The sequence below is a fragment of the Saccoglossus kowalevskii genome, chromosome 22, assembly GCF_978046115.1.
Source record: "Saccoglossus kowalevskii chromosome 22, keSacKowa6.1, whole genome shotgun sequence".
Lineage (NCBI taxonomy): Eukaryota > Metazoa > Hemichordata > Enteropneusta > Harrimaniidae > Saccoglossus > Saccoglossus kowalevskii.
The window spans coordinates 15125986-15142066 of record NC_140662.1 but is presented as its reverse complement, the minus strand read 5'-3'; the positions used below and the strand labels follow the sequence as shown (position 1 = coordinate 15142066).

The window sequence follows — 16081 nt, the reverse complement described above, 5'->3', positions numbered from 1 at the left end:
GACAATTGGAATCTACCAGGTGTGGTTATGATTTGCATAACAAAGAATGTGTACGATCTACTGACTTGCCTACGACAGCTGCTGGCAAGACCACATTCTGATTGACTCATGTGCAAACCCAGGTGGTGTACCTGAATCTGGGCCATTCATGCATATAAATAGGCTAGACTGAGGACAGTTGTGGTTGATCATTTCAACTGAGTACCCTTTGTGTTGTTGCTGCGATATTGTGAAACAAGTGATACAGGCTACAATCACCATTCTGTGAGACTTCTATCAACTGATCTGCGATCTCCTGCTTTCAGTGGTGCCCCCAGAATAACCGCGTTCCTCTGCAAGCAAGACTCCTGTATTTCTTCGTCATTGTGTTGCAGAAGCCATTAACTGTCATCCATGTCTGCATCCTGGAACTGTGAGTTATCACCAATGCACACCTCCCTAATCAATCCCTTATTTTAGTGAATTTATTCATTGTATTTTTCTGTGTTTTGGTTCTTGTAATTATTTTGAGAGGTATTAAAGGAAGGATCTTGAACTTCATATTTTGTTGTATGTGTATTTCATTTCCTGCACTATTGAAAGAACCCCATGTCCACTGTGAGTTCTGTGGGTGCTCTTCTCAATAGCAATAAGCAGACCTTACACTGTGACAATGATAATGCAATACATTATTATAAATATTCGCCTATTGTTTCGATATTCGTCAACACACGCATTGCAACTAAATCTCTCTGCGTTGTATATCAGCAATTGATATTGATAATCGGCAGACGTATTTTTTATTGTAACTTGTTTTCTAAGTCCCCATCTTATTTACTTCAGGTGAATAATATATTCCAAAACAATATATTCCTCAGTTGATGCATGACCAGTTCAGTGCATCGAATATTGTGACACCTATGATGTAATAAGCATGGTATAAGTTATGAAACATCAGTAACTGTTAATCATCTGGTGTGTCTTAAATTTTGTATATGTGCCATTAGTTTACATGAAGTGAGTGAAAACTTTTAACAGATTTGATATCCACGCGTGGACACGAGTAGGATGAGCGTATTTTGCAACATGTATTTAGAAAATAGTACTTGAACTCGCATAACGTAGTGGGTATCACCGAAGAAGAATTGTTTAATGTACTTCACCGAATCTCAATGCTCTATTTAATTTCGTAATTCCTTCGTTGAAAGTATTTGTGGAATAGTTTATCGTCTGCATATACTTTGTATTACTAGTTCTACCACTATGACTTAAGGTAATAACAACAGAAGTTTGTGCATGTTTGTGACAGTATGCAGAAAATAAAGCAAGGCTTTATTGGTATAACAATCTAACATCTAAACAGAATTGACGTGACATGTAGGACGACATGAATATTGTTATCGTTTCAACATTTTGCCAAAGGGTGACATGGTATCATCCTGGCTTCCACCTCCAACTTCATCTTGTGTTTCATCACTGAAAAACAAACAAAAATATTATTAGTGACGGAATTTATTTGTATGTACTATCAAATCTCAAACATTCTACAGATTACTTCTTTTCCATCTTATAAAAAGAATCCCACTATCAATTGTGCACAACTGTAAAGTGTATTGTTATGTGATTATATTGTATGCATACACATACTACATTTACATGAGGCATAGCTTCAAATAATTTATTAGTCGAATTAAATTTTTTGGCAAGGAATTCTTAATTATTGTGGTACAGACGATATTCAATATAGTTTTTTTTATAAATATTCACCCAGTGTTTCAATATTCGTCAACACAAATACTGCATTTAAAGTTTAACATTAATGTGGTAACTCAGGAATATGCTATCCCTAGATTGTCCTACAATGTGCATATAAACATACATACACATAATAAAATAAAAATGAAATATCATATCGACTAATTAATTATGAGTGGGAAGGTGTCGAGAATAGACATAGAAATAAAATAATGGCTTGAGTAAGATCTAAACCATGAGTGAAAAACATCGGTGCTACCAAAACTACTTTGACCAACCATCCAACCAAGATATCAGTAACGATATAATTATTAATATCAACATTATAAAATCTAGCTCTCTAAAAAAATTGAAATTTTGCGGTCATATATAAACATCATTAAATCATTATGCACTTTAACAAAAACTGTTCCTGTACTAAGAACCCTTACTAGTGGCAGCCTGGAATATTATTTCTGTCGTATTATTCTCATTACGACCCAATCATTGATTTGCTATTAATCTGTCAATTAGTATTTTTTCCAAATATATTCGAACTAAATCTCTCTGCATTTTTTTGAGTTGTTTATCGACAATTATTATTTATTTCATACCGTATTTTTCATCATAATTTGTATTTTATACACTGGCTACTTAAATACCGTTTAAATTTATATATGTCGTTCACAGACAGTGTGCCATTGTAAGTGATACTGGGCATTACTTTATGAAGGTAAGTCGCAGTGAACATTACGCATAATCTGCCCAGTCTATTTAGCAATGTAGTATATGCCTCCGTATTTATTCACAGTCTAAGAGACTAAACATTACAGTTTGGCTAGACTCTGTGGTATCATATGAAGGATTCTCCATATAGTTTGGACATAAAATTGCCGATGTTTCTGATGTGTTGCATTAGTTAGGAGTTTATCTATAAATAACCACATTTTAATACGTATATAAATATATTTGCCATGTAGTGCCAGTACAGGCATGAACAATTTGGAAACCAATCAATATTGTTATAACTAATATAACAGCACGTCACAAAGTGTTTCTACCAATCCATAGAATTATTTCAACTTTGAATTCTACATTAAATGTTTTTCACTCTGAAATTGTATACCTGAATATTATATTAATCTTTTTTATATCATGCGACTTATTTTGAGAGCCAATTCTCACAAAACAAATTTCCCCGTTCTGTATTTACAATGCTAATATCAGTGTTGCCAACTTTCAATTTTGAATAATTTATAAAATAAATTTAACAACATCAAACCTTGTTATTCCGATTTATGATTGTATTTCAAATTTAAATTCTCCAAAATTCTTTCATCTGATATATTACATGATGTTTTCGAATCATTTATTCACATAAATATTCAAATTAGGTTATTTGACTGTAATTGAAGTTTACAGGACTACATTCAGTGATCAGAAATATAACTAAGTCTGGCAAATGCTGCAATGGGGAGGGGATCTCTTATTACTCGCTCATATCAGAGTCATCTTGGTTTTTGATTATATCAATTTTGTTTGACATACAAAACTACAATTACTCACATGGGGTCGCCAACATCTACTGGTATTTGTCTTCCCCAAAACCAACCACTACCACCATCAATGAACATGGTCACAATGAGTAACACGGAAAGAAGCAACACTAGTTTCTTCATATTGTACAGCCACTGGCACGATGTGTGAATAACAGCGATAAACGAACAGTGGTGTTTGGTCTTTGCTTTCGTTTTTATAATGAGACATGTATGGGAATAAAGACATAATAAATATATGATATACAAAATGGCTCGCTTTTACACTGGAACAAGTAGAAACACTGAACATATACAACTCACATATGTACAATTTGATAAATCAGTGCCTAATCTCTAAAATGGAATCGTGTTCTGGGTTCAAGTATAGAAGTAACAACTTATACGTTTTACTTCCTTTAACAAACAGAAGTCTTTTATAGCCATCTCAAGGTAAATGTGAATATTTATTTTTAGACAGCTAATATTTGATTAGTTTTCTGAATTTTATGATTATGATTGTGCCGATTTTATTCAGAGAAATGTGAGATGATAGAATGCTTAACAAAACATGTCTGTATACATTCGAAAAAACAGATAAAATATCGCCATATTTTCGAAAAAAATAACGAGTAGTATATTTGCTAGGCCTAATATTATCCCTCAATTTCATTTCATTCATCCCATGTTAAATCGAACAATTCAGCTCACAACACCCACCTATGTTAAAATTTATAAATTATTTACTCGACATTATTTCACATATATGTGTAGCTATCATGTTCAGGTCCCTGACCCTAATAAGCGTAGTTGATGTTAATCTTGGACAACACCCCCCCCCCCCCACTCTCACGAGTGTGCATGAGGTGGAAACATTAATTCACCCAATGATGAAGCAGGCTGAAGACTGGACGTTCAATAAAAAAATAAAAAAATATCATGTCTCCATACTTTAAATAAATGAAATATCACAACCAGTTTATTTTGAAAAAAAAAAATTGTGATGCCTTCTGTTATTCTAGGGATTGTCAGTAATCTCTACTATACTATTTTAAGATATGTTCGAATTAAATCTCTCTGTATTTTTTTAGTTTTTTTTTTTAGTTTTATTTTATACAGTTTATTTTATACATAATTTGTATTAAAAGTATTTACACCATTTTTGTAAAGTGAACAATACATTCCCGACTTTCGCACTTTGATGACATGCCATCAACATAACTAGGCTTTGTGTGGAGGCATGATTGTTGAAGCCAGTGCATGTGACCATGGTTATATTGTAAAACTACACGCGATTATTCGAAGGTCCAGAATATTGTTTTATTATTGTTACACACATATTAAATCTAACTTCTGGAAAACAGGCATAAAGGACAAAATCAAAATTGTAAATGTTCGAAAACTGTGAATACCAAAAAAACAAACACTTTGATGATTATTTACAATGCCATATGGGTGTATTGTGAGTATCAATCACAGTCATGCGATTTTTTAAGTGATAATAACCTCCTCTAATATTGCAAATAATGCTGAATAAATTAGAGGCGAGCGAACACACATTGACTGAACAACAATTAATATCTAGGAACAAAAATATTGACTGCTTACCTGTTCTATTAAGTCTATTTGTTACCACTCAGTACCGTGGGATAGCAAAGTAACCCTTATAGTTTCCCTTGATATTAATTATGCATGCAAGCGAATGACGTGTCTCGGTTTTAATGATAGGCGGAGCATGGCTCGGTTCACTTCTTGTTTAGAGGTCTACAAAATAAATGTTACTGATCCATGTGCTTTTTTCACTGTTCGTTCGTTCCCGTGATCAGCAGGTATTTTCAGTGTTTAAACCAGTGACAAACATCAAAGCGTATTTATTTTCACTACGGTCATCGTAGTAGTGAATAAATTGCGCATTGACGTGTCCTTGGAATCCGTGATTGGCTGGTTGCTTCGTGACTTGCATGGAATGTCAATAATTTTCTGTTCAGTATCAGTGGAAAGAAAACATGTAATGACTCGTGAGGGCGTTTACAAGCGTTAATACTTGGTATATTATTATACAATAACGCACACGCAGGCTATGCTAATCAGTTGCTGGAAAAATATCAACAAATTAGTTAATTAATTTTTCGAGGTATCGTAAACATTCATTCTATTGTAATGAGTGAATCTGATTTCATTATGGATATCGCCAAAGAAGACTTGTTCAGTAAACTGTTATCAAATAGCCCTGGCTAATTAGATCATGCTATACCAACCACAATCAAATCTAAACTAAACCAAACAACCGATGAAGTCGTAAAATCAAAACTATTTCATAATTTGTTTGAATAGTATATGGCTCTAAATGAATATATTAACTTATAATGATATATATGCATCATAAATTTGACTGTAACAGGTTGCAAAGATCAATAATAATGTGGTCGTTTGTCGCTTGGTAGCTCTGGTCACTAATATACAACATGGCGAATGCATTGATGACAAAACTATTATTTAAAAGTACTACACATCATTCAATGTTAAGGAGGATACAAACAGAAAAACGCAATATTACTACTTTTTACTAGGGATGATATCACGGATAAATCATACATACTCAACCGTAGACGATAAATATAAGACATATCATGATATTCAACAACCCCACATCCTCGCACGTAAACCGACTGATGGCGCTATAACTAGAAACTCGTCTATTATATATATATATATATTGTCCAACAACATAAATGTCGTATATACAAAAACACAAACAAACTGAGAAAATGTCTAACATCATTGAGAGTGCTGGCAATAAATCAACGCCGTTATTATCACCCATACAAGTTGTAAAGGGTCAGAAATGCAGGCTGTTCACAAACCATACAGCGGGTTATACAAATCACTTCTATACGAGGTGACCTAAACGTTAGATCTCAATAAAATTGAACTTTAGTCCAGAAACCCGTCATCAAACTGTCTTCTACACAAACTATAGTTCGTTCCGTTACAGCGTCTTAAATGTGGAGTATGTTTGGGGTATGTAAACACCCCCCCCCCCCATGCAATTTTTCTCATAGCTAATATTTTGACGTTGACTTTGTTGTGCGGCTTCACAAGAGTACAATAAATTTTGAAACCGAAATTCATTGTTTTGGGTAGCGGAAACCATGAAACAACTGATTTTGACAAGAAAATTTCGAAATATATTTAGAATAATTCAAAACGAAATGTATTCTATACGCACACAAATGATAAATTTCATAATTGCCAATTACACAAGAATAATGCAGAAAAGGGAGAAAATTCGCTTTATTCTCTATATATTTGCATTTTAATTGTCTTGATTGAGGCCGAAGCAAGCTGAATGAAATTACAAACTATGTAGTGTGTTCGACAACTCATGTCTGAACAATAACTTTATTAATTATGATTTTTCTTGATTAAAATAATGCTAAAATACTGAATGTACGATACTGTATTTTTCAGTTTGACATTTGTTAAATTCATATTTGAATATAGGATTGTTTGAATATTTGGTCATTTGAATATAAAATCATTTGAATATAGGATCACTTGAATATTTCGGCATTTGAATATAGAATCATTTTAATATTTGGGCATTTGGATATAGAATCATTTGAATATAGAATCCTGAGAATATTGGGCAATTTGGATATTTGGATATAGAATCATTCGAATGTAGGATCATTTGAATATAGGATTCTTTGAATATTGGTTCATTTATATATAGGATTAATTGTACATTTGGTAATTTGAATAAAAAAATATTCGAATATAGGTTCATTTCAATATTTGGTCATTTGAATAAAGGATAATTTTTCATAGACACTGTTTACCTTCAGTTGACTTGCATGTGAATTGGGGAATCAGTTAATTTTCGGAACCATCGTTTTATTTAGGTTTTTGTGACGCAGTGGCAGCATGATTACTGAACCATAATTCACAAAATATAGAAAGAAAAAACAGAAACGGTGTCTATCAACATTCGAATCTTATCACTCAGAGAGGTCAGGTTTTTTGGAACATTATTGAACATTCTCACGTATAACTGTGAAGTTCCATCAACATAATTCATGTACAACATGTACGAGCGATTATAGACTTATTATATATCATATTGCATATAAATAGCAAAGAAACAAAAACAAGGGAAAATCAGTTATAAAAAAACTTTGTTTAAAGAGTTAATTAAAACGCTTGTTGAAAACGCACGCGAAATGTGCTTGTTTGAATGAACACAGAAGCCCCAGGTTGTCTATTACGCCCAATTCACTACTGTCGAGCTATGTGTATGTTCAATGGTCACACGCAATGAATCACGTGATACGATCTATGTGGACACGCGAAGGATAATTAATTGCTCTGGTATAAACAACTGACCGTTGAGACAATCACATGGCGTGACGTTGAATTTATGGGCGTATTTTATGTATTCTAGAATTATTCCTTCAGCCACCAAGATGTTCACTGCTAGTCGCATTTTACCACATGTCGGGAAGTGGACAGTTCGACATCAGAGCCGGCAACTGTCATCGACTGGTCCGGTGTATGTCCGTGCCGCCTTCGTTCATCGTGAACTGCTTGACACGCATGGAACAAAACCTGGTAGGTTGGCAGGTAGAGAATGGCTTCCCGGTGCATCAAGCCCAGATAATAGATTTCCTGAATTTATCTCCCCGCCGTCAAAAAACTTTCCGGCCGTGTACGAGGCAAAATACACGGATACATCTATCCCGCCTTCTGACTGGGCAAAGGTTGCTAAAGAGGTCATCGACGCCAACCTTACAGAGTATGGCGCCATTTTATTCCGAGGTATGCCGATCAACGGAGGCGATAGGTTTTCTCAGTTTCTGGTTGATTTAGGGTATGAGACGATGGGCTACGAAGGAGGGCTTGCTGTCCGTCAGAAGGTGGCGCCAGGGGTGCTTACAGCTAGCGACGACTTGCCAGAGGTCACTATACAGCCGCACAACGAGATGGGGTACAGAAAAACATTCCCCAAAAAGGTGTGCTCATTAATCAAATTGTTATAGCAGTCCTGTTAGTCAATTTTCGTTTCAGACAAATAGTCAGCTATAAATAGAATGCAAGCAGTTAGCTCTCTTTACTGCCCTCTATGGGCGAAGCTGATTGGATGAAGAAAATCAAGCGCCATTTTGGGTTTCTAATGTTCTTAAAAATTAATGAAAACTTAAAACTGAAATAAGTGTAACTGGTTTGTATAAGCCAACTTCATCATAACACCACGTTTTAGGATTGGCCATTACAAACTCTGGGGCGATAGCAGAATTGAAAAAAAATCCTGCAGTGATCATTAACAGATCATTCATTACTGAAAAAATAGCAGAAATCTAAGTGGCAGAAAAAAAAATACTTTTTACAGTTTTCCTACCGTCGCCCCATCTATTAGTTCACCCCTTGAAGCCGCAACTTCTTATTGCGCACATCCCCGCCCGTTCCCTCCCAGTAACCACGCAAGAATGGATAGTGTGTCGTTCTTTATTCCTAATTGCAATACCTTGTCTGCACATTATTGGCACGTTATGATCCCCGATCATCAGACCGGCGCGACAACCACAGGCAACAACGAAAATAGATCACCGCACCACCGGTGATTGTGGTCGGTGCCTGGAGAACGGTGATCTGGGTAGGTGGAGATCGAATACGATAGCATAGATATAATTAGACGTTATATTTCTCACGTTCAAAATGTCCTCAAACTGAGTATAGTATTGCGAAAGTATGAGGGAATGCGGCTGGAAGCACACCAGAATAAACCCAACGGTGAATATCGCAAAGATCGCGATATTTGAAATTATTATACATTTTGTATCTGTTGCAACGAGTCTGATTGGTCGTTAACTTTGTTATCGTGTCGAATCGGATACGACCTCCACCATACACGAACACACTTACCACACATTTTCGTAGATAGAGGGACAAACGGATACGAAACCGTGCGAGCGGACAATGCGATTGCCTATATAATTTAGAATTATTCATCCCGATATAAGTTTACGTAAAATGCTATTATAACTTTTGTTGGAAAGATAAACAAATAACCAACAATCAAATTCTTGTTGCGATGAAATACACGTAAAATCCATTTTAAACAACAAGCCATAGGCTTGCAATCAGTTGTGGTAAACCAAATTGTGCTCATTCATTCATTCATTGATTACTAGCTCGCCAGAATCACACACTGTTTTTGTTTGCAGTTGTTTTTCTCCTGTGAGATTGCCCCGGAACCTGGCTGTGGCGGTGAGACTGGCATTACCAGAGTAAAAGACATTGAAGCCAAACTAAAACCCGAAGTTAAAGAGAAATTTCGCAAACTAGGAATTAATTATCACTTTTACTTGCACTCTATAGAGAACAGTAGATACAAAAGCTGGCAGGAGGTGAGATATTAGATTCTTCATCATATTATGATAGATATAATTTAGATAAAACGCAAATCTTACTGTTTACATCATTTGAAATTTATTTATTTATTTATTTATTTATTTATTTCTAATACTTTCAGACATTCTTCACTGAGAATAAAAGTGATGTTGAAAAGTACATGGATAGAATGAATTACGAACACAAATGGCAGGATGATGGCGCTGTTTCATATTGGTACACTTTACCAGCATTCACAAAGCACCACAAAACCGGTCAGTGCCACAAAGTCGCACGTCTTATTTGTTATATTGTTCATCAAAAAAAAAATCCTGTTTCAGGTTAACCACATGCGTTCTCGTGTTAAACACCGTCACCAGACACGTGATATTTTAGCTCCAGCTCATCTAAAAATACAACCTGGTCTGCATATATTCTGGCTTGGCAATTTACTAGTGGTCATATACTCTTGTTACTCTTTTACAGGAGAAGAGCTATGGTTCAACCACGTGCACCGACACCATTCTACGAACCTCGCCGAGCATCCAAAATATGCCGACGAGCCGGATTTACCTCCTTTACGCTTTCCTTATCACACAGGGTATGGCGACGGAACTGAACTTGAACCGGAAGTACTACAGCATCTCCGTGACGTCATCTGGCAGGTTTCCGTCGGTTTCCAATTGCAGAAGTCAGACATCATTGTCTTTGACAACATGCTAGTTCAACACTCCAGACTTGGTTTTACCGGGAAGAGAAAATTGCTGGCTGCCATGACTACTGATTAAACCGAGTGTGCAGCAAATTAATAATGTCCGTCACGATAACGACATCTTATTAAAATAGATCTAGACTGAGCATATAAGGTTGAATCTCAGCGGGAAATTTTGTTTTCTGAGTTATTCGTTCCAATTGGACATCTTCATAAACAACTAATCTAATACAATGTAATGCAAATGGCCGTCATGATCGTGAGAAGTTATGTCTCTTCAAGTCGGTCTTGAAAAAAACGTGTGAACAGGTTAAAATGGTCGCTTTGCCTTAATTTAAATCGATTTAGAAGAGGGTTTTTATTAAAGCGGGAGGGTCCTCCCTCGCGCATGCGCGAGAATTGAGTCCTAAGCGACGATAACAACACACGCGAAAAACGCATGTGTTGGTGACGACACCCCCGCTTTAAAGTTATGCGGTTATCCTCTAACTCCCAGAGTGTACGCATATACGCCATTTAGTGGTGACGTATGATCCATACGACATAACTATCATGGCAATAAGCTGGAGCTCGGACTCAGTGATGGATTTTCCTTTTTCTGAGGCAGATTTGTTGACCAACGATCAATTCTGACTTTTTTTTTTTTTTACCAACGATCGATTAAAGGGCGGTAGTCGTCGCGCCAAGCATGCGCGAGATATGGGGATCATATAAACAAAGATGGCGACTTTGATTGTGCAGATCAACGAGTACGAGCTGAGACGTTACCAAGCTTTAATTAGGTATTTTCAGGTAATTGGAAGGTATAAAAGTCACCGGCGGTAAGTAGTGCAAGTCGCGCCTAGGTCAAACCTCATACTTGTGATTTCAATTAGAAGAGCGCATTGGAATGTGGGAAAATCATTGTTTATCGACACAAATGTCGCACACACGCAGCGCGACGACTACCGCGCTTTAAGTTCTCTGATTTGACCGATTCTTGCTCTGCCTCCCCCCCCCCTATTCCAGTCGCTTGAAAGATAGGTAAAGTGTTGTCCCCAGACGCAATGATCCCGGGACACGCCGTAGGCGGCAGTATTTTCATGCGAGGTCAATTTTGGATCACCAGGTCATTCCTAAACGCAGACGTAGACGTAGACGAGAATCAATTTTGGGTGCCAGAAATCAACCAAAGACGCTTATTTGGGTATAATTTGCGCTGTCGAGACAACGTTCAGGTTAATAAAATAAGATTGACGACGTTTTCCCAGGAGAAAAAAGTGAATTATTTGTTGAAAATAGCGGAGAAAAACTGATACGCACAAATCGTGACGTCGACTCTACACATGCAATGCAGCGTCATGGAAATTGTCTACAGTACACGTACACGCATCTTTCGATGACGTAGGTTATTTTTCTAGCCAGCCCAGGACGCGGCCGTACAAACATTGTACTAATAATAGAAGGTAAGAGCTCTTGCCCTTTTTCCACAAATTTTAATATGTTCTTAACAATTGCTTTACCTATAAAACTCCGCACACCATGCTGTGATCATTCAGTGTTTTGAACTAAACGACTCATCGCTTAGCAAAGCCGATTTTCAGGATTTATTGGCACATAATGTCATGAATCAGGGAATCTAATGGCCAAAAATAAATCGCCAAATATTGCATCGTACATAAATGATGACAGCGATTTACTAGGCCTATGGCCTGTGAACTCATATGATTTGTGCAATGTGCACATGCACGTTGCGGCTAGTAAAAATTACCTAACCTAGCGGTCCTTCACGCCACAGTTGTCACGATGCATCTCAATAAAATAGCATCTAAAACCAAAATAAGGCTGATATGTGTAAATACTTGTACATTAGTCTGGTCTATGCAGCCAGCAATAATGAAATTGCAAGAATGGCATTGGCAAAATGATGACCTCGGATGTAGCCATGTCTAGTGCATGGATATGATTTTTAGTCGTCGCCCACTAATGTAATGTTATAGTGTATATGAAGTATGTGATCATGATTAATCATTTGTGACCACGCCATTGATTATATAGGCTACCACACACTGTATAACAACAATTTTATTAACTCATAACAACCTACTGAAGGAGGTTAAAGGTTACAACAACAACAAAAATTACAGATACAAATTAATCAAATTACAATGGCTAATAGTTTAAAGACAACCAAAAACATACTAAATTGCAAGAAACAACAAGAGCTGCAATGTGTACATCAAAATAGCTCTTATCATGCTTGTGATGTTGCTATTGTAGATAAATGGCCACAGCAGGAATGTACATAACTGTCATTTATTAGTCAGAAACTGATAGGGGCAAATTCCTTGTACTCACTACATACACATGTACATCAGTGAAAGTTTTGCTGTCACCAGCTGCCATTTTTGAAATGGTGCCATCGATCAACAGTTCATGCCACTCACCTCAACCTTAAACAATGACATGTGTTGTCATTTGTTAATAAGGCCAAATTTTATTTTTATGGAAATGAGTTACCTTTTTCTAAAATAAACAAGCTGATATTAATATCATCATGTAAAAAAACAATTGTTTAAAATGATTGTATTTGATGTAGACTGGACATGTTGGGGAAAAAATAAATCTAAAATTATAAAATCCCTGCCTAACTACCCACTATCTTTTACCCTAATACTGGAAACACCAAATTTGGTTTTCATTGGCCTTATAATGGTTTGAGATCTTTTCAACATGGTCCACATAAATAATGAGGGATAAACTGGTATTCTGCACAAACAGGTCCATGCATTTACATTCTATGTTTTTGATGCTGACTCATTAACAGCCCTGTCATTGGTAATACCAGGATTTTACTCCTTATAGCATGTGTGTGGGCTGTCTTATGCAACCTAACAATGCTGTCTTTGCACATGGTCAATTCACTTGGGTTATATGTCCGATGGCACATTGCCATTGCCATGTGTTAAATTCATTACTTTTACGAGTTATATCAGTCTGATGGGGTACAATTACATTTGATATAGTCTCTTTGCACCTACTTTATTTACGATTCATTCTGAATGGACAGTTCCATGAACATACGATACCCTAAAAGTAAGGGGGTATATTTGTACAACACCCTGTAACTTTGCATGATATGGGTCTATAATACTGTCTTGTAAACAGTTAACTACTGGTTTTGTACAGTTTATTGTTGCTTCATATATACAGACAACAAGATATAATACTTTTGGCAATATGACTACTACCAAATTGGTTGTTGGTGGTGATACCTATCATTTTGGTCTTCCGTCAACACTTGTGTGCTTTTGCACCATGAGTCGTTTCTTGCACATCATACCAGATTTAATCATGACATTAATTTACCTCATTATATGTTAATGTGCATAACCTGTGTTTATTTTCAATGAGAGGACGCTTGAATGCACGGCAGTGCTTTCAGCATCCTATCGCCAGTTATTTACAATGTGCCTCAAGATTTAATTATGGAAGTCCAATCATTTCCAAAGCATTGTCTATTTCAACAATGTTCTTCCTATTGAACATTCCTCTACTCAACACCTTACTCAAATCATTCATTACCTTTATATAATCTTTACCACTTACTTGTTTTTTATTTTCTTTCAGGCGAGATAATTCAACCATCACCTGTACCTCCTACTGGTTAAACTTGACAATTATTTTTACTTTATTTTTACTCGAATGTTTTTTTTTTAAACTTGTTGTTTATTGTTGGTTTAAATAAAAAATAAAAACTTTATTATTTCCTTGTTCATTACAGACGATTATTTTATTCACACTATTTTTACATGGTTGTCTTCCAACTAGTCATGCTAGTGATGTCTAATAGCAACTGGCCAAATTACAATCGAGTGGTGGGTGGGTCACAGTCAAGTACAAATAAGCCATTCACTGCCAAAGAACAAATATAATCATTTTTTCCGATCAAGTACTTTAACCTCCCCTCTTGATTCAAATGACATAACCAAAAGACTTAAGACATCACCTACTTCCTATAACACACACCATATTCACATAATTGTTCATACATGTATACATTATCACAGCAAAATCAATTCCATAAATTTACCAATGGCTCAAGCAAATCATTTGCCCATATTAACTATAGCCTCTTTTGTAAGCCATCTAATACTTGTGGCTTGTGTTTCAATTACATAACGTTAGTCCGAAAATGTCAGCTTCTATTTTTTGAACACTCAGGAAAAACAGAATCCCATTATCAAAGTCACGTTTATATTGCGCTGGTCCCGCTAACTCTGGGTAGGTACTTACCCATAATTGTCGACTTATCCTGGGATATCTTGGCAGAAGAATGGGACACGCGACCAGTCCTAGTTTATGTTCTAAGGTTGTGATTCGTTAACGTGGCATTTGTTCTACGAATATTTTCTGATGAGCGGGCGGCATTTTGTATATCAGATCGCCACCAAAGGTGAAAGTATAAGAATGTTTCGTTTTTAACCGGTACTATTTAAAATTATATATACCTACATGAATGTATGTAAGCTGCAATAAAAACCAAAGCTGTCTATTCTTTTGTTGTAATGAAATTAAATTACGTCATACCCAAATATGGTTCTGTCCAAAAGCTTCTTATCCTTAGCGTAGTGATTTTTGTGCTGGACACAAGACCGGTTAAATCGTGTTGGCAAATACGCTATAGAAAATCAACATCGAGACCAGAACCACTGACCCAAGAGTATTCACTTACTAATTCGATTTGGAACACTGGTTAAGATTAATGTGAGGGTGTGAGTTTGACCGGGTCTGGTTGACACAGTATAGCGAATATAAATTTCCATGGCGGATGGGTCCCAAAGATAGATATTGTTTTCGCGGCAAATGTATATGGTTACCACTTGTACTTATAATAGACGAACACAAGAAGAGAACCACGGGAGAGACTCCGAAATTGTAATATTGAAATCTCAATAATTGCCAGTTTATTCAGGTCACTGTGAACATTCTTCTACCATATCGGCCTCCGCCACAGACCAAACCAGTGGTTTGTCCGCCTGGATAACTAAAAAAAGCTCTGGACTCATATTCATGAAGGATGGGTTGCCCATAAAACTAGATCCGGTTGCCATGAAAACAGTATTGTTTTGTATTTTTGTCTGTGAGCGGGATAACTGAAAACGTTGTGGGTGACATCTAAATTTTTTTGGAAGTGACCCATATCCGGAGAGAGAGCCATTTTGAGAGCAGCTGTACTATTATAAAGGAAAGTACTTTGCAGCTGTGAAGGACGGTTGCGCTCTTGGAGTGCCTTCTAGTTTAATTATCATTTCATCGCCATGAAACTGTATTCATGGTGAAAGCGGAATGACTTCATTGGCAGTCTCGAATATAATGTCGTACATACCTAGACTGACTATTCGGAGGTCAGATGTTTTGGGATAGTATGTATAGTACACAAGGCGAACGTTGGAGATATTAATAGACCATTGCAAGATCTCGCATGATTATAGCAGAGTGTTACATTTTTGCAATAACAATAAGTTTTAAATGGTAAGATACTAATGCAAAGGTATGTTTACAAAAAGGGGTATAATGTTACGCTTCCAAAGAAAAATTGTCATTATTTGATTGTTATTTATTTAAAATTTATTGATATTTTCATTTAAACGAACATCAAGTAGATTCTCAACAAAAAATCATTCTTAGCTTAATAGTATAATATATAATGGTCATATTCTGTACATCCCAACCTTCAAGGCGGAAAAGT

At 36.1% G+C, this 16081-nt stretch overlaps 1 long non-coding RNA gene across 3 annotated transcripts; it reads right to left on the bottom strand.

Moving 5' to 3' along the window:
- Positions 1-1278: 1278 nt before the first annotated feature.
- On the bottom strand, positions 1279-5012 carry LOC100371626 (uncharacterized). 3 transcript variants are annotated; one of them, XR_013421492.2, is made up of 3 exons: positions 4857-5012; positions 3280-3452; positions 1279-1455 (listed from the first exon to the last, which is right to left on the bottom strand). It is a non-coding gene; the product is annotated as an uncharacterized LOC100371626 (long non-coding RNA). The 3 variants fall into 3 exon arrangements; XR_438423.3 differs by having other exon boundaries at positions 3280-3457; positions 4857-4994; XR_014928171.1 differs by having other exon boundaries at positions 3280-3478; positions 4857-4945.
- Between the last annotated feature and the right edge of the window lie 11069 nt (positions 5013-16081).